The sequence below is a fragment of the Heterocephalus glaber genome, unplaced genomic scaffold (genome assembly GCF_053883595.1).
Source record: "Heterocephalus glaber isolate CG9 unplaced genomic scaffold, H.glaber_assembly_v1.0 deba00001531, whole genome shotgun sequence".
Classification (NCBI taxonomy): domain Eukaryota; kingdom Metazoa; phylum Chordata; class Mammalia; order Rodentia; family Bathyergidae; genus Heterocephalus; species Heterocephalus glaber.
Genome location: NW_028258329.1, coordinates 7,602,609 through 7,623,106, shown reverse-complemented (window position 1 = coordinate 7,623,106; position 20,498 = coordinate 7,602,609). Strand labels below are relative to the sequence as shown.

At 40.1% G+C, this 20,498-nt stretch overlaps 1 protein-coding gene and 1 long non-coding RNA gene across 6 annotated transcripts in view; both read right to left on the bottom strand.

Moving 5' to 3' along the window:
• Positions 1-2,963, bottom strand: part of LOC147824854 (uncharacterized) — a 29,162-nt gene extending 26,199 nt beyond the window's left edge. The window contains exon 1 of the long non-coding RNA XR_015441678.1: positions 2,493-2,963. This is a non-coding gene — a long non-coding RNA (uncharacterized LOC147824854). The remainder of the gene's footprint in view (positions 1-2,492) is intronic.
• Positions 1-20,498, bottom strand: part of Igf1r (insulin like growth factor 1 receptor) — a 289,576-nt gene that overhangs the window by 189,486 nt on the left and 79,592 nt on the right. The window lies entirely within an intron of this gene.

The window sequence follows — 20,498 nt, the reverse complement described above, 5'->3', positions numbered from 1 at the left end:
CTCAGTGACATTCTTCCAAATAATCTCAAAGTCAAGGGTCAGGTAAATATTTTATTTACAAACCATCTAGAAAATAACAATATGAAGGTCACACTGAAGGCACATACATAAAGCTGCTCTCAAAGAAAATGGCCTTTAATGCTATTATTTTAAGAATACCAGAAACCAAGCAAGCAAGACAGTCACTCAATTCAACAAACTAAGGTCAAGCAGAAAAGTGAATAAAGATTACATATTGAAATAAAAAAGTAAGGTAATACAAAGTTAATATGCCTATTCCTTTGAAGATGGCATGTATAAACCTGACAAGCTGGCTTTAAAAAAGGACAAAAGGGCTGGGATTTAGCTCAGTGGTTCCGCAACCTGCCTAGCAATCAGAAGGTCCCGAGTTTGATTCCTGGTACCAAAAAGTAAACAAATAAATAAAATTAAAAAATAAAAATAAAAAAGGACAAAAAATGTTTCATTAGTAATGAGGAAGAAATTAACATGTAAAAATGATACAACAATATTATACTACAACTCTGTGCAATAATCTTAAATTTTAAATAGACTGTATGATTTCCCAGGAATTAGAAAATATCACCATTTAGAAAAAAATTTAAAGAGCTGAAAAGAACAACTTGAATATATTCTGAAGAATCTTTTCTTTAACACATTCCGGCCCAGTGGAGCCACTGGTGGTGCCTGAACAACTGTGGGACAATCATACGCACGCAGCCCTGTCAGGAATGCGTTAAAATGGATAGGGTTAGGGTGGAGAGATACCCATCCTGGTTGCTTTCCAGTTTATTTCACTGTAATATTTAAAAATGAGACATTTCTGGGCTGGGGATTTAGCTCAGTGGTTCTGCCGCCTGCCTCACAAGCAAAGGACCCGAGTTCAATCCCTGGTACCAAAAAAAAAAAAGACATTTCCTACATTATATAAATACATGAAGATCTTAGAAAAGTATGAAATTCTACTTAAATCATTCTAAAAATATAACCCCAATATCAATATCTGATAGAAAGCAGGTAAGGAGGAAAAACTACAGATCCATCTCAAGTCTTCAATTCTAAAACATTAAACATTAGCAAATCAAATTTAGCAACATATCAAAAAAATTCTGCACCACAACAAGCTAGGGTTTATTCCAGGAATGCAAAGATGACTCACTATTGGGAAATCTAATCAACATAATTTATTACACCAGACACAAAAAAGGCAAAAGCTCAAAATTATATCATCCCAAAAAGGTATTTAATAAAATTCATCAGTCTCTTCAATAAAAATTAAAACATGAATGGATATACATAGGTTAAATACAATAAATTATACTTACCAAAACTTAACAACAAGCATATTCATTGCTAAAACACTGAAATATTTTTATTTAAACCAGGAACAACACAGAAGTGCCTTTTTCTACAAAAACAAAAGTACCAGTAAACAAATAAGGGTGGATTCGTACACATATACAGTGAACTTACTGCGGTCCTGTTTTAGTAGCAAAAGAAAACATGGAAAGACAAAGAAAAGAAAACACGAGATAGGTAACTAAATTATGGATCACCCATATTGTGAACTGCTATAATTTTAAACTTTATTTCAATATCTACAACTGACCTAAAGTGATATCCATACATTAAGAGAAATAAAAATGCTAGAAAATATAGAATATTGTTCATAGTAATAGCATGGATCTCATTTTTTAAAAACTTCAAATGGTATTAGATACATATATATTTTTATATTCCTAGAAAAAGAACAGAGACAAACGTGGAGATTAAATTAACCATCTATATTTTTTTTGCTTGAATCACTGTATCACTGAGCTACACCCCCCAGGCCACCTGAATCACTTTTAAATGTTTTCATTTTGTTAAAAAATACGCACACAAACACACACACACACACACACACACACACACACACACACGTGAGATCCTCTAATGTATTTTTAGAAATTCTCTAATGCATTTTCCCTTCTTGGAAAGGCAGATAGAGTACACTGCAAGACTGGGACTTCATCTGACGGCATGTTGCTTGACCTCTCAGCTTGTTTCCTCATCTGTGAAATGGGAATAATAGCCCGCCCCACCCCCCAGCCCCTCCGACTTGTTAAGAGGATTAAATATTTGCACCTAGTCTTGAAGGCTAGTCAGTACTAGTCTTTTTATTTTTTGGTACCAGGGATCAAACTGGGGACCTTGAGCTTTCGAGGCAGGCGCCGGAAGCACTGAGCTAAATCCCTGACCCTACTAGTCTTTTTTAAAAAAATTATTATTAGCTCATTCCTCTCAAAAAAGAAGACAAAAACAAGGAATTAAATTTCTCTCCTTGGGGTTCCCAAGGGCTGCCTCACAGTCCTAAATCCATGTCTTGTGCTATTTTGAATGCAGCCGGTATTTCGGGGGCTCCCTCCCCAACATTACTGCGGCTGAGCTGAAACATTGGTGGTCCTCAGCTGCTGTATGGGGAGCTCACTACAACCACACCACCAGCTCACCTTCTCCGATGACGCTTAAAAAGCAGAAACTTCTCTGGAACACTCACAGGCAGACTGCTGGCAGGGCCAGGGATTTCCTGGAGATTACTTAAGACTCTTTCAGATAATGAGAAAAGGACAAAGGAAGCAGAAGTAAAACACTCCTTCTAAATCCTCGGGTTTTCAAGGGGAAAAAGACTGAGAAGACAGGGGGGCTGGGGGCACCCACAGCTACTGCTTCCAAGCTGCCCGTGTTAATTATGGGTCATTCATTAGAAGCAAAAAAGACTAAGAAAGGGGGAATGTTGAAACCTGGTCACCTCCTCACCCTTCTACTAGTTTAATTTGCTAAAGATATTACTGATTAACAACAAGATAAGGAGAAGGAAAAAGTATCAACAGAGAAGGAAGTTAAATGGTACGTTGAAAGTATTTCAGTTTTCCCCAAAACAAAAGAACACCAGGCCTCAGTGAGAAATGGGGGTGGGGGAGGGGGGAGGGGCATGGCAGTATCACAGAGAAGACGCTGTCCTCACGGGGAGGGCACAGAAACTTCCTGTCACTCAGCTCCCTGTCACAAAGTACAGAGTGAAAAGGAAAAACGTCTCAGCACAACCTGAAAATACCCTTTCTCGGTACGGAAAGGACCAAGTACAGAAGTCCCAGCACATCTCTGCTGCTCACATCTTCCAAGGTATTTACTTCACAATCTATATAATATACAAAGAAATAAAAGCATCTGTAAAAAGATTAGTTCACTGTTATTTGGCTAATAGGGAATTATTCACAATCTCCTCTCATATAGTAAGTTAAAAACTAAAGTGACTCAAAAGCTGCTTTTGTGTAAAGTTCAACTGATTTTTATAAATATACTCTTGGGGGGAAATTAACATTTCCTTGAAGAACATGAATTTGTATCAAAATTTACCTAATTTTCCAGCCCAAAACAAATTCCTCATGTCACCTAAGTACTACATGAGGTTCTCCTTCTGGAATCTTTGATATTGATTGAAATCATGTATTTGGACAAACATTCAAGTAGAGATGATTTTTAATAACTCAAAGTAAATTTAATGTTATATACATCATTAACTCAAGCTATACTATTCACATGTAAGATTTATTTATGGGATAAAGCCTACATGTATTCATTAATAAGCACTCTATTCTTTAAAAATGAATCTCAATGGAAACAGTTCCACAGACAGCAGGAACCGTCAGCTAGTACTGACTTTTCAGATCTGTGTCCTAAGTTTATACAAAAATGACCTGGGTGGGTTCAGAGAATAGCCTTAAATTTTAACACTCTGCAAGTGGGGGCAGGTCTGACGGGGGCCAATGCTAAGGCCAAGTGTGAGTCTGGGGCCACCTCTACTCACTACCCAAGGAACCATGCCTGTAAACAATTCTGCAGGGAAGACCCCTAAAAAGACAGCCTCGTGCTCTAATTCCCATGAAAACACTGAAGCGTACTAACAAAGTAATGTATAATATAAACGGTAAAGAGCTTATGTAAGTTGTTTACACAGGATAACATGAACTTGGTGGGGGGGAATAACCCACACAAACCACAGCTTACATCCAAACAATTACGTTGTCTTCCTGTGTTTTCCTTCTTCATGGAGAATTTTTTGCAAAACCACTGTGAGCATCCCACATACAGAAAAGTACGAGTCAGGGCACACACTGGAGTAGGTTGTCTGGAAAGCAACGTGGCCACAGAGGTCAAGAGCTCTAAATTTAAAAACCCTATTTCAGGCCATGTATTTTGGGGAAGTAACTTGAAATAAAGGACAAAGATAAAGTTACAACAAGCTGCAGACTTCTCTACTTATAATTACAGGAAACTGGAACCAAGGCAAATGCGTGGTGTTGGGGAATGGTTAGGTACTTGGTGTTAACTTCACCCATGTAACTTTTCACAGCCATCAAAAATAGGGTAAATATGGAGTATAAGGCATTGGAAGGCTTTAAAATACCCAGAAGTAAATAGATATCCATTGAAGACTCAAATATGTGCTTCATTAAAATCCATTTTAACATATTTTAAAACTCTAGAAGAAAATAAATTCCACTTCTCTCAATGATGGAGTTATTGGAAACTTGACTCTTCCACTTTTTTCCAAATTCATTAGAGACTATATACAAACTATACTAGGGATGAGTAGTTTCAGGCAAACGTTTAAAACAGAAGAAAATAAAACCAAAGTATGACAGAACACCATACTAGGCACACAGGACTTGGACTGCCTTTGCACAAATCTCAAAACATCTGAGAGTATCAGTTTTTGCACCTGAAAGATGGGAGGTTGGATTAGATAATTCCAGGATCCCTCACATAATCATAATCGTGTCTGGTCAGGCAACCTAGCCCCCTTGTCCTAAGGCACCAGGTGGAAGACCCTCCCAGAGAGGCACAGCGAGGTGTGCCAGGTAACTGGAGGAGGACTTCCGGGCCTCCTTCCGTCCCTACCTGGACCTCGGACGTGCAGCTGCTCTACATGCCAGAGGAACAGATTTCTCCGCTCCAAGGTTGAGGAATTCCAAATGCCAGAATCAAAATGCTGTATGTCAACAATTCATCTGCAGCTTCCATTCATTAGAGCTAAGGAAAAGGGGCAAGAAGAAAGGGTCTCTCTAGGATTGAAACTGAGTATGTTTGTCCACTGAGAAAATAGGAGAATATCCAGGTAGAACAGGTCCATTCCTTTTCTCTCTTTCCATGCAAAAACAGAACAAAAGCCTAAAATATTTTTTAAATCTAAAATGATCAAACGGATGTTCCCAGGTGACATAAGAAACACGGTGAGCTACTCCAACCAGAAAAGTGAGAAGTGTTACACCATGCAGTCACCCACCCAGGCAGCCTAGTAACAGCCAAATCTAATCTCTTAGGCAAAATATGGGATGATAGGATTACATAATTAATTTTCCTGTTAGGCATAATTGTTACTGACTTCATGTCATTACAATGTCAGCTCATCTGGTAGACGATTGCTATCACATTCTAATTACAAAAACACACAAACAATTTGTAACCATTCATTATTAAATAACAAGCAAGGCCACAATGGCTAAATGAAAACTCAGAAAAATGAAAATTAAAGGCAAAATGGACAATAGGTGCTTGAGAAATTAATCAATTAAACTTAATGAAATTTCTCAGTTGTGTTATGAGACTTCAGCTCTCTGGTCACCTGCTAAACATATTTTCTGAGAGCCATGTTGTTTAATTTGATTCAGTGTCAGAGTGACCCAAATCACTTTGTGACCCCAAGAACAGACAGCAGTACAAATATTTAAGATACCGCTCTAACTGTTATGGCTGCACTTCCTTGGCTATCTATGATGAGAAAGCACAGAAAGGAACATGGCACATTAAGAAGGTAGGTGTACCAATAAAGGCTATATTCTGTAGCTCATGGTGGACAGGTATGAAGTTCGTAAAGCATCCACTGAGAAGGCTGAGAAGGCGGGTATCGGAAGAGAAGAGAAAAGCACAAGCTAATGTTCTGGTGCCTCCTGCCAATTATCAGTCAACCTAAAAACGAAAGTGAATCATCTCTGTAATTGACCTCGAGGTTCAGGGTTCCTGATGTTCACTACCTGGCACTTCAAAACAGGTGGATCTGGGACATCTCAGCTGACTCTTAGGTGGTATCGCTCCCATCTTACAGGTGAAGAGGAGTTTCAGGAAGATGGTAAACACCTATTAAGTTCTCCTGCTGTAATACTAACCCTACCTAAATGGAATTCTTTAAACTAGGAAAAAAGAAAAGAGATGGCATCTTCCAAGAACAGCAAAAATGTGTTGAATAACGGACCAAGAAGGAGCACTTCATTAATGCACATCAGGGGTCTCTGCAAGGACAGGGGTGCATTCCTACCCTGACGCACAGGGCAGAGTCCCTTTAGACACTTCATATGCAACATATACGAATCCAGCCAAGCCTAGGTGGAGCTTAAATAGCACCTCTCATCTGCCTCTGAATTCTATAGCTCCTGGAATAGCACTGCTGCAGCTGCTGAAAGTCAAGTCCTAGGAGTGCAGCAACAACGAATCAAGAATAAAAGCAACGGGCCGGGGATTTAGCTCAGTGGTTCCAGTGGTTCCGCCACCTGCCTCGCAAGCGCAAGGTCCCAAGTTCAATCCCAGGTACCAAAAAAAAACCAAGAATAAAAGCAATTAAGTGAGTGTCTGCTGTGTGGGTACCAACACATAGTGGCCAATGGACTAACTACTCATGTTGCAGAAGTTTTAAAACATTTAAACGAAAGCAGAAAAAAGCAAGCGAGTCCTACAAATGAGCATTAGGAGTTAAAAAGCGGATTTGTTTTAGATCTTGCTATTTTCATATATCACAATGAAAGTCAATAGGAAAAGACAATCTACACACACATTTTCGTCTTACATGTAATTGCTGAAGAATCCACCCAAAGGGTAAGGACATTAAGAGATACGCATGCCAAAGCATTAATGGGAAAGCATAGTTTTGTCATATAAAGGCCATTTCCTGAGGAAGCACTTTTAGTTTTGGGACTATTCAACAGGTAAACATTTGTGTCTTTCAAATACATTTTAAAATCCTTTGGCCTTACTAATCTGCATCCCCTCAACACACACACACATTCTCTCTCTCTCTTTCTCTCTCTGTAAACCACTGGGTTTCTAAAGCTCACGATATAGGTGATATTATCCAGATACCGTAAGGAATGAACAGCCATTTCCTAACACATTACTGATACCTATTAACTGTGTACTACAACACAGCTGACTCAAATGTGATCATACTGTCCCCTCTGGAGAGAGAGATACAGCCGAACATTATGCACTCCCTAAAAAGTTGCAGCCACAATGTGACGACTCACCAGTCAATTCACTGTTCCTGGGCTGCAGTCAGGTTTTGTAGGGGAGGGGAAGGGTCCCTGGGGACTAAACCCAGGGCCTTTGTGCAAAGCTACAACCCCAGCCCTTTTTTATTTTTTATTTTGAGCCAAGTCGCCCAGGCAGGTCTGGAACTTGCAACCCTCCTGCCTCACCCTCCTTCAGTGCTGGGATTCCAGGTGTGTAATCTGTGTCCCCAATTTCACTTTCTTTAAATCTCCAAATCGTTTTGTAATCCACTGCTAATCTCCTTACAGGACCCCCAACATACTTCTCAAACTCATATACCTCTCCTCATAAGATTTAGTCACCATAAGGATAAGATGAAAAATAACCAGATTCAATTAACTGAGTTTGCACCAAAAATGATTTACCCTACCTGATTACAGACTTAGCAGGGTAAGACTATGTGTCAGGCACTTTCCATCACTATAATAAAATACCCAAATAACTTATAAGGTGTGATCGAAAACTATGAGGAATGTTTAAATTTTTCAAAAAAATTATTAGAGTAAAAGACACACTGCCATTAATTCTCAAAATATTCTCCCTCACTTTGAATACACTTATGCTATCATTCTCGCCATTTTCTGAGCAGCTCTAGAAGTCTTTCTTAGTGTGTTTAGTTGCACTGCTGTGCTGTCTGGAAATCCTGAATCAATTCAAAATGTTTACCTTTCATTGTCATTTTGATTTGGGGGAAAAGCCAGAAGTCACATAGTACCACAGCTGGTGAATAAGGTGGATGAAAACACACAGCAATGGTTTTACAAGCCTGCTTTCCACTGGATAGTACTTGGCAGCAGCATTTACTGTACTTTTGTTCACACCTGGGAAAGACACTCATGAAAGAGAACTTCCAAAACTGCTTCAGAGAGTGGCAAGAATGGTGGGATAAGTGTGTTTGAAGTGAAGGAGGGGGATATTTTGACAGGAATTAATGGCAATGTCTTTTACTGTAATAAATGTTCTAATACTCACCATCTATTGTGATCACCTGTGTCTAGGATGAAAGGTGTATTTAGCGCAAGGTTTGGAGGTTCCAGTCTAAGATTGGGCAGATCCGCTCTGGGCCTCTGGTAAGACTGAGTGAACGTGAAGAAACTGCTCACTCCATGAGTTAGGAAGCAAGATCAGGAGGCTCCCACGATCTCCTTCAGGGGCACCCAGTGACCTAAAGACCTCCCATCAGGCCCCACCCCTAAAAGCTTCCTCCATCACCTGACAGCCCCACACTGGGAACCTGGTCTTTACTGCATGGACCTTTGGGGATCAGTCAACATCCAAACAGCAGGGTATAAACAACTGGGGACTAAAAACGCCAAAGTTTGAAAAGGAAATTGCTGGATACCAGCTTGAATTTCCTTACACTGTGTACTGTTTCTTGAACTGCAGGCACTGAAGGGTTAAATAACTGATAGCTTACAAGAATTAATCATAATGATCCATGCACCTGGTGAATTACAAGCTCATCCATCAAGAGAGCACAGGTTCAACTCAAAAGATAGGGTGTAAGAACAACACAGCTCCAAACCAATGTTCAAAGAGTTCCTTTGCCAACCCTAATTAGTGAAAAACCCGACACCAGTCAAGTGCCAAAAGAAGTTCAAAGAAATAACTAGTTAGACACACCCACTGAGCCCTTTGAATTCCTCACGGCATGTACCTAGGGGCCTCTATCCTCCAACTAAAAGCAAAACACAACCAAAAAAGCAAGCTATTTTAAAGCCCTATGGGTATAATTGATCAGCACACCTTGTGACTTGAACGCTACGGAAAAGGAGAAGAAAAACATGTCTGGAAATGCTCCTTTCTATAAACTATGAAAATTCCTAGTGTCCCCTCTCCTAGTGTGGCTGATTTTAGAAAGATGCAGGGTTGGGGAAAACATGCAAAAGAGCAGGGGCTGACAGGCGATTTCTCTGAGATGCACCTTAACCCAGAAAAGACACAGGAAGTGATACAAAAAGGAACCCTTTTGCACTTCCTCCAAGTTTGTAATAATGCCAACATGCAGATCAACCTAGGTTGGGGTATTCTAAAGACCCCTCTCCCCAACCGAGCAGAAGAAAGCACCAGAGCTACTTTTGAAAGCTTTAATATAAGGACAGACTTTAAGGATGATACAAAGATGTACACTGAGGTGTGTGTCCTTCTCATCCCTGTTCCTTTCTTCATTCCCCCACCTACCCAATGTGTCATATATTTTATCAGTTTCTTGGTTTTCCTCATGTCAGTCCAAACAAGTACAAGCAAGTGCAAACAGTCTTGCTTTCCCCTCTTCCACTTTACAAAACAGAAGTGTGTTTTGCCTTTTCCACTTAGTATCCTGGAGATCTGTTCACAGGGGCACAAGGCAGCCTCTTGCTCTGAAAGCATCTTCTCCAAAGATGACATTGAATAACTATTAGGAGTTTCACCCTGTCCTTCACATAGCATCTGCAATTCCTCAAAGATTAGGTGTAGAGGGTGTCTTTATCCTCGACACCATAGCGAAACCAGAGACACCGAAACACATACTGCTCCCCACTACCAGGCCCCACCAGACCAGTTCTGGTGAGGAGCCAGGGGGATGGGCCAGAACACGTGTGAGCTCCTGACTGCCCCCACGCCTCCCAACATCTTCCCGTTACAGGTAGCAGTAATGACACACACACCACAGGGCCACCAGGTTACCAAGTAGGGTCTTGTCAGCAAGTGCTTACTGCAAGGAGCAGCAGGAGGCACAAGCTCCAGTAAAGATTAACACAAACTGTAACCCTAGCTACTTGGGAGGCTAAGACAGGAGAATTCCAAGTTCAAGGCCAGCCTGGACAACTTAAAGACTTTATCTCCAAATAAAATTAAAGGGGAAGGTCTGGGATGCAGTTCAGTGTGCGGCCCTTGGTCAGTCCCAGTACTAAATGGGAAGGGAAAGGGGAAGGGAAAGGGGAGGGGAAGGGAGGGGGGAAGGGAGGACTTCAGTGGTAGAGTACTTGCCTAGCATAAACAAGATCCTAAATTCAGTATCAGTGAGAGAGAGACAGAGACAGAGACCGAGAGAGAGAGAGACAGAAACTAGTGTGGTTCTATAGTAAATGCATGACCATCATTGTGGAATACCGAGAAGGTAACCAAGTATAAATTAACTCCTGTAATTTAGTACAAAGTTCAGTCAAGTAAATCAATATACAGATATTGCTGTTTTACTTAAAGAGCATTTAGCTTCATCCTCCCTATGCTAGTTAATATTACTAGAAAAAGAACTAATTATTAAAGTAAACACAGTCATCCCCTAAAGCATGCAGTTCATGTTAAATTTTACTGAGCCAAAACAATCATTAAACAATTCCTCTCAGGCCCCTGGGTCGGAGTACTGAGTAGGAGGCCACAATTCAACCCCACAGCTGGTAGAGGGGATATGCAGAAAGGAGCCCCATCTCAGGGGCTCGCATCGCAGTGCGGCCCTCCTCCTAGGCACGTTTCCTAGCCTCTCAGGGATTTCATGTCCTCATGTACAAATGAAGAAGAACAGCAGTTTCTTCTCACAGAGCTTGGCAGGGGTCAAACGAGGCCCACATAAATACAAAGTTCAGAGCAAACCTAGAGGTAAAAACCAGAGAGCAGGTCACATCACTGTCATCTGCATCTTTCCTTTCTCTCATGCAAAGCCAATGTCTGCATCTGTGTTTCCTGCTTCCTTCCTGGAGCTTTGCCCTTCCATCTCCAGTTTCTGTTCAGGAATCCATGATCTGCAGTCCAGCCCTCGGCCTGCTCCGGACAGCCCTGCTTCTCCACTTCTCCAACTCCTCGTCTCAGTCCTCTCCCACTCCATGGCACTCCTGGCCCCACCATTCCACTCACCGGCTTGCAGGTGAGCTTGCCAAAGGCTCTGCTGTTACAAGACCCAGTGGCTGTCTCCCCTTGTCTTTCTGTGTGGTTTCTGTCCCTTTAGCCAGCTCCTCTCAAGCCCCTTCTCCCTGGAGTCCTGGCTGGGACGCCCCTTGCTTACCCCACTGTCCTCAGCATACTGGGGACCCCTCTACCACACATACTCCTCCCACTGGACACTGGTCCTCCTTCAAGCTCTGTCCATGGCACGGTCTTCTCACCTGCATTTCTGCTTCAAGTATCATCTACACAGGGCGCTTGCTATAAAGTAAGTCGCCTGCCCAGGACTCCTTCCGAGCACCAGCCCCAGGTTCCATACCCTGGCTTCACTCAGAGGTGCCTCGAAAACCAGTCGCACCTCTGATCCTCGCCACCTGATCTCAGTCCAGCACTGCCCAGCTCAGCCATGGTCACCGGCACAGCTGTCCTCTAAGCCAGGTTCCTTTGACAACCTGATCACTGCTCAGCAGAGGTCTGGTTCATTTTAACCCCTCTTTCTTTCCACAATAAACTCCTGATGACCTCCATTACCAATCCAATTTAATTGTACCCTTTCTGCCTTGTTTACTCTTAACAGCTTCCTAATTGCCCTTCTCCCAAAGTTTTCCTTCACATTTGGCCAATGCAATTTTTTTTCACGCAGAGGCAATTTTGCCTACCTTGTTTCTGTCACACAACACACCTGCTTAATGTCTGACATTGACTTAGCTTTCTTCTATGGTAAAGACAAAGCCTTCAACCTGGCTGTCAGAGCCCTGTGTGGCTTGGACCCTTCCTTCTTACCACAGGCCCTTTGCAGGTCATTCCCTTTCCCACTGGGCCTCAGGGCAGCACCACCTGTAACCTTTGTGTCATTCATCAGAGATGCAATTCGATTTACCTGTGGCTGGGTTAGGGTTAGTGTGATTAACATGTTCCCAGCAATTAGTCCACAAGGACATGCGCCCTCTCCACAGTACCCAGTGGGCACTTAATACTGTATGTGTTTACATAACGAATGAACAAATGAAAGGAGATGAACGAATCACCAGCCCCTATTCCAAACAACATGCTACTTCCAGCGACCTCAAAGGAACACCAGAACAACCTGATGCTACATTTGTGTCATGGAAACAGTTTATTGTATTTGCATTTCTAAATCTCATCAAGAGCAAATGATTTCTAAAAAGTAATGTGCTTCCACCTGACTTCCCTTATGTCTAATCTGTACTTTATTTTCAAAAGTTAGAACCAGCTTTCAAAAGCTAGTCCCTGGCAGAAAGGAGTGAAAGAAAAAAATATATAAAAATAACCTATTTATTATGAAATCATGATTTATATAAACATGTTTCCTTAAGGGATTCATTATGAGTGCAATTATATACAAATAAGCCAATTTTTTACCAAGAGAAAATAATATTACTTAAAATGATCCAGAAGAATCAGCACTTCTTCCTGGTCTTCAAATAATATTATATTTTAAACATGCGCTTCAACAAACCCTGAGCGCATGCAGATACTGCAGGAGCTGGCCTGGCCCAAGCCAGCTCTCTGCCTGACCCCGTCCCCTCTCAGAATTTCAGTGTCTCACCACACCAACGTCCTCTTTGACTCCTCTGGCTTTCATGATGACAAAAAGCAGCCTGAGTTCTGTTGGGTTTATTTTCAAATTTCATTAAATTCTTCATATATCCATAAACTGATCTGGCTTTGTGTGGACCAATTTCTAGGCCTTGGCTAACTTTAAATGCACATTTAAGAGGATACACAGGTAAGAAGGTTGGTTATACTCCTCAGGAAAAAGACCTGATCTTGAAAAAGGTTTCTCTACACCCAGTTGAAGGCTTATCAAGCCAACTTTTCAGGGCCCAGTTATTAAAGAAAGTGCTGACAGCTTTGGCTTCCTGAGGACAGAGTAATTCTTAAAGACCAAGCCAAGCCTCAACCTCATGCTGGCTTACCTACCTACTTGCTACCGTACTCAGAGGCTGCCATCAACTGGGCAGCTCGGTGCTTTCACATATGTTGGAGGCATCTTTTAGCTTTTTTTTCAGTATGCAACCTAAAAATATTTATTACAATTATATCGATATTTCAATAAACAATACAAAAAAGGACAATGAGACAAACATATGCCAAACATATAGAACTATGTATCAGTCAGGCCAGGTCCCTGCAGAGCGAATTGCTGGCATGACCTCATTCACCTGTAAGAACACAAGAGCTATCCTGTTGAGACATACATATTCATATACTTGTCCAGCACAGCCAGACCTCTTTTTTTCTCAGTACCAGAGATCAAACTCAGGACCTTGTGCTTGCCAGACAGGCCTCCACTTTTTGATGGTTTCCTTCTGCTATGAATGTGCATGTCTAGCTGTCTGCTTCTTTTTTTTTTTTCTAGTATGAGGGATCGAGCTCAGGTCCTTGCACTTTCGAGGCAGGTGCGGTGCCACTGAGCTAAATCACTGGCCCTTAGTTGTCTGCTTCTTACAGCAGAGATTCACCTTCCTCATCCACCAGCCATGGAGGAGGACTGGGACCACAAAGGTGACTGATTCGACCCATTCTTCAGGGAGAGCTTCCTGGTGGCCTCTTCTATCAGACCTGGAATCAGATGAGTTTCTGTGGCCTCTTCCTTTATTCATATCTTGCTGAATCTGAGTTTTGAAAAACAAAACCATAAACTCGAGTATGCCCCAGAAGACATCTGTTATTAACGATGGTTTCTACAGGGACTAACTATGACTATCCAACACGTATCCATTTTCGAGATGTAAACCACCTTGCCTCCCCTCTGGCTTTGGAGCTACAGGGATGGAAATTTCTTTTAAATACACACACTCATATTAGTGAGCATATTTATAAGCATGAACAAATAACATACAAATGGAAACATTTAAATATATACAACTTTATTACTAACCACATTTTCATATGTATGAGAAGACAGACTGTTATGACTTATATCTAGATGTCATCCCCCGCCTCCAAAGCCTCATGTGCTCATGGGTAGGGCTTTTCAGAGGTGACTGGATCTAGGGTGAGTGGATAAAGATTAAGGGTGTGTGATTACTAAATTAGTCCACTGACTGGTTTAGCATAGTTCTGGTGTGGATAATGGGAAGGCCCACCCTGGGTGTGGGTGGCACCAACCAATAGGCATGTAGCTTGAATGTAATAAAGGGAAAGATGGAAGAGAGGCTTGCTGATTCCTGCCTGCCCTGCCATGAACTGTTTCTTCTCTGCCATGCCACCCTGGCTTGGAACCATCCAGCCATAGACTGAAACCACTATAAAACGTGAGCTAAAACAAGCCTTTCCTCCTTTAACTTGTGAGTGTCAGGTATTTGGTTCCAGCAATGAAAGAGTAACTAAGACAGAGATCAAGACCTGATTTTATTTCTTTTTATTGCTGTGGTACTAGAGACAAAAACCAGGGCTTCACATATGCTAAGTACACACTCTACCACTGAACTATACATCCAACTTGCTGTCTTTATTTCTTGATGATGGTTCTTCACACACAGTATCTCCTGGGAAATCCAACTACTTTAGGACATCCCCTGCTCTGTTGTGAAGAAAGATTCTACTGAACAAGAGACACTGGGCAAAGATGCAGTGCTGCACCAGCACTGGTCACCAGGCGTGCAAGGCATCTTTTTGTCCCACTACAAGGAAATACTAGATGAGTGGGAAGCATCTAGCCATGGCCTGGGAAGCACTTGGCAGCTCAGCTATTTTGCAACATGACCATATGGAAACCTGGTAAAAGGCAACAGAGATGTTCCCACTGCCAGGTGAAGAAGGCAAAGTACAAAGCAGGCAGCAGGATGGAAGGGCACATCTACCATCTTACCCAGCTCTAGAAAGAAATCTTCTATATGTAGCACCTAAGAGTTTCAGAAATGACAAAAACTGAAGACTCATGAATTTTTCATTGTTCACAGATTTCCTGTTACCCAAAATGCTCAGGAAAACTATAGCTAAGCCATATCAAAAGACCTATCATGGAGACTTAGACAGGAAAATGGTCGTGTCAACACAAGAGTTTCTGCTAATAATTTATCAACTAAAATAAAAAGTTTAGAAATGTGAAGTCAGAATGAAATTTACAAAGCATTTAAAAAAAAATTTAACCGGTACATAAAAATTATGCATGTTTAGGGGTACCATATGAGGCTTTGATACATCATACAATGTTCAAACCACAGAAAGCATACTTAGCTCCTCAAATGTTTATCATTTCTTCATAGTGAAAATTTTGAGAATCCTTTTCTTCTAACTTTAAAAATATATGATACAGTAACAGTCATTTATCACACTATCGAATACTGTGTACTGTACATAGCTGTATGTGTTTCTTCTGGAAACACACCCTTCTCTCGTTTGATCTCAGTGACCCTTCCCAACCCACTGATGAGCTCCAGCCTACTCTCTATCTACATCTCTTCCTGTAATTTTAGACACAATCTATATATGGATTCTTTCCAGATTCAAGCCTGTAACTCTGATCTCTCCCCTACCCCTCCTGCCAGCCCTACCCCTTTGAACCTTTTCTTCATATTTCAGATTATCGATTATTCGTTTTAGTCATTTTAATCTTTAATTACACTTTCAGTTTCTCACACTACAGAAACTATTTGGTATTTGCACATGTGTGTCCTATTTATTTCACTTAAGAGGATGGCCTCGATATGCATCCATTTAGCTATCAATGTCTCTAGTTTTCTTGTTTTTTATGGCTGAGTAGTACTCCATTTTATTAAAAAAAAAACAAAACACATCTTCTTTATCCAGTCTCCAATTGATGGGCACCTGGGCTGTTTCCAAGCTTTAGCTATTAAAAACTGTGCCACTAGAAACATGGGTGCACGTATATTGTTGTGATATGATTCTTTTAATTCTTTTGGGAAGATACCCAGCAGGGGGATAGCTGGGTCAAATGGGACCTCTAAGCCTAGTTCTTTGAGGTATCTCCATACGGATTTCCACAGTGGTTGCACTAGTCTGCACTCCCACCAACAATGGAGAAGGGTTTCTTTCTCCCCACACCCCTGCCAGCATTTGTTATTGATTTCTTGATAGCAACCATTCTTACTGGGGTGAGGTGGAATCTTAGTGCTGTTTTCATCTGCACCTCTCCAATAACCAGGGATGTTGAACATTTTTTCATATATTTATTTGCTGCTTTTATTTCTTTGTCTGAGAAATGTCTGTTCATTTCAGATGTCCATTTTTGAACTGGGTCTTTGAATTTGGGGGATCTGATTTTTTTCAGTTCTTTATATATTCTAGATAGTAGTCCTTTGTCTGAGATACAGTTGCTGAAATTTTTTTCCCACATTGTAGGTTGTCTCTTAGCTCTGTTGGTGGTTTCTCTTGCAGTGCAGAAGCTTTTTAATAAAATGAGATCCGAGTTGTTCATTCTTTGTGCTAGTTCCTGTGCCAATGTGGTTTTGTTCATAAAGTCTTTTCCTATGCCAATGTCTTCAAGAGTTCTACCTAACTTTTCTTCCAGCAAATTTAATGTTTCTGTCTTAATATTTAGATCTTTAATCCACTTTGATCTTAGTTTAGTGCATGGTGATAGATATGGGTCTAGTTTTAATCTTTGGCAGGTTGAAATCCAGTTTTTCCAACACCATTTATTAAATGGGCTATCTTTTCTCCAATGAGGATGGTTGGCTCCTTTGTCAAAAATGAGGTGGTTGAGCATATCTGTAGTTGTTTCTGCATCTTCTAATCTATTCTATTCATCCTCAGGTCTGTTTCTTTGCCAGTACCATGCTGTTTTTATCACAGTAGCTTTGTAGTATTGTTTTAATTTGGGGATTGTAATACCCCCAAGCCATATCTCTGTTGCCTAAAATTTCGTTTGCTATTCTAGGTCTCTTCTGGTTCCAAATGAATTTTTGGATTGTTTTCTCTAGTTCTGTGAAATATATTGTTGGAATTTCAATCGGCATTGCATTAAACCTATATAATAGTTTTGGAAGTGTGGCCATTTTCACTATATTGGTTCTTCCTACCCCAGGACCAATGGATGTCTTTGCATTTTCTTGTATCCTCCTCGATCTCCTTTTTCAGACTGCTATAGTTTTCAGTGGAGAGGTCTTTTGCTTCCTTTGTTAGATTGATTCCTAGATATTTCATTTTTTTTGATGCTATTATAAAAGGAATTGTTTCCCTAATTTCTCTCTCAGTGAGTCTATTATTTGTATATAAAAAGGCTATTGTTTTTTGAGTGTTGACCTTATATACATACAGCTACTCTACTGAATCTATCAATTAGGTCTAGAAGTCTTTTGGCAGAGTATTTTGGGTCTTCTATGTAAAGTATCATATCATCAGCAAATAATGACAGTTTCACTTCTTCCTTTCCTATCTTTATTCCTTTTATTTCTTTCTCTTTTCTAATTGTTGTGGCTAATGTTTGGAAAACAATATTAAACAGGAGTGGTGATAGTGGGCATCCTTGTCTTGTTCCTGATTTAAGTTTTTGACCATTGAGTATGATGCTGGCTGTTGGTTTTTCATAGACAGCCTTAATCAAGCTGAGATAAAGACCTTCTGTTCCAATTTGCTGTAGGGTTTTTTTTTATGAATGGGGGTTGGATTTGGTCAAATGCCTTTTCTGCATCTATTGAGATGATCATATGGTTTTTGTCCTTGACTCTCTTAATATAGTATATTACACTTATTGACTTACGAATGTTGAACCATCCTTACATCCCTGGGATAAATCCAACTTGGTCAGGGTGTATGACCTTCTTGATGACCCTTTGTATTGTTTGCCAGTATCTTTTTGAGGATTTTTGCATCAATATTCATTAGAGAGATTGGCCTGTAGTTCTCTTTTTGGGTTGTGTCTTCCCCTGGTTTGGGAATCAAAGTAATACTTGCTTCCAGGAATGAATTTGGAAGCCTTGCTTCCCTTTCAATTTCCTTGATGAGTTTAAAGAGTAATGGTGATAGTTCTTCTTTAAATTTGTGATAAATGACTGTTATTTGTTTTAGGTACTTATAACATACTGTGCTTTTCATCCTTTAGAGCATAATCCTACTTATATAAAATAGTTTACTGTAAAACAGTGTGCTGCTATGCCAGTGGTAGCCTCGTGTTAAATGCGTGTTTGGATAATATCAAGGGGCTATCACAGATGACTGATGTATACCTTTTCAGTATGCACTTAGAAGCTGGCACTCTGTGTAGTATTTTGTGATACACACGGATAAAATTGCCTAATAACATATTTCTCAGATTATATTTCCATCGTGTCATATGACTGTATTGAAATTTAAATTTAAAAAAAAATTTGGCCTATGTGGAGTCTACTAGCTAACTAGAATTTTTTTTTCCAGACCACTATTTGTTCAATATTAGTTCTGAAATCTTTTTAAAACAAATCACATCCTCTGATGTCTTGTTAATGCTTAAGATGTTTTTTTAAATTATATGGAAAAATGTTTAAGTACTTTTCAGGGGTTTTTTGGTTGAATTCGACTATATTTGAGTATTATTATAGTTTTTTTTCCCCTTGCATTGTTTTTCTTTGAATAATTTTAATTTTTGTATATGTGTGTTTGATAAAGTTATACATTTAAAATATGTATATATATATATAAAATACAGTTACTGATATATAAATCATTGTTATCTGTACTCACTCTAGTATAACAGAACACCAGAACTTCTTTCTCCTAACTATAAGCTTGTGATCATTAATCAACCTTAAAAGTTATACAGATGTTTACTGAGCATAAAATTTCTTTTACAAATCAAAATTTTAAGTATTATTAAATAAATATCACTCTTGCTATTTCTGTTGAGAAAGGCTATTTTTTAGACCACAAATATACTCAACTGAGCTTTGCTGGCCAGCAAGACCTTTCTCCTGGAATACTATACTTCTGACAAAGTGGAGTTTCCCTAGATAATTAAATTTCACTCAATCTCTTTAAAGAGCCAATCCAAATTCATTACAGGGGATGGAGAAAGAGGCAGGTGGGGAATGCCAAGGAACGGAAAGAAGCTTTTCATAAACCAACCACTTGGCATAAGCTGTGTGGATTCTATAATGTTTTTGCATGTGCAGCCCTAACACGAGCAACCAAGTATAGGCATTTTTATTATCCTCCTTTCTCCTGCCTTCAAAATATGGCTAACCAAATCTTTGCCCCACGGAGATGGCAAGCCACATGCTTACTGTAAATAAAACACTTCCCTTCGCTGAATTTTTTTCCTCAAAAAGAGAACTCCTACTTCTTCCAGACATATCAGTTTCTTATGTCACATGTAACTAACCCTCAAAACTGTCAGCTTTTTGTGTGATTGGGAAGCAACCTGCAGCCAATTCTGAACCTGGGTTTCAATGGATGAGCTACAAGACTTTGTTTTGCCTCTATTTGGGTTTCTTATCTATTGTTTTTTTCTTCTCAAAAGCTTCAGATCCTTAACCTGTAAGATGCTTTTTTGGCTTGCATTTACTCTTGGTCCCACTGATAAAGCCACAATGTTCTCTAAGGGAAACACAAGAAAGGAGCTAATAAAGCCAAGGAAACCCATAGTGAATTAATGATGTACACAGATGCATATATTAGGCCACAACCACATGGCAAAACAAGACAGATGCAGGAATCCTGAAGGGATTTTTAAATATCAACATTACTAACACCAAATTTGAAACCTTAATACTTTCACTTTCTGAAGTAAGTAATGGAGTCAAAATATTTTCAGTGGAAAGTAACACTATGAAAGCATGCTCTCAAATTTATTCCTGAGCTGGAGCAATCTTCGACATCTCAGGTTCTTCCTATTACTGTGAAACCTCTCCCCTCACCTGTGTACAGAGCAGAGGTCTGAGATGAACACTAGGCACAGTCACAGGACTACTGTTTAGATTGCATTTCCTGTCCTAAAGTTAGCATTTTCTTTTAGCAAAAGTATCTCTTTGCACAAACTACTTTCTACTTTCATGAAAACCTCATGCAGACAGTGCAGATTCAAAAGACAAATTTTCATGGGACAGTCCAGTCAGACACCGAGAATCCGCCATTTGGAATCAAAAGACATAATGTCCGCAATTTAGGATGAATATTCACCATTATATTTTGACTCTGAAAATACTCCAAAGTACCATTTTGAGGGAAATACTTTTTAAAAAATAGTATGCACGTCTAAGACTAGGAAGGGTGTACCAAACAGGAAGGCAGCAGATCTGTCAGACTAGACCTTCAATGCGGCACCCAGTTGACAGGATGCATGAGCCATTTCACAAAACAGAATGGTC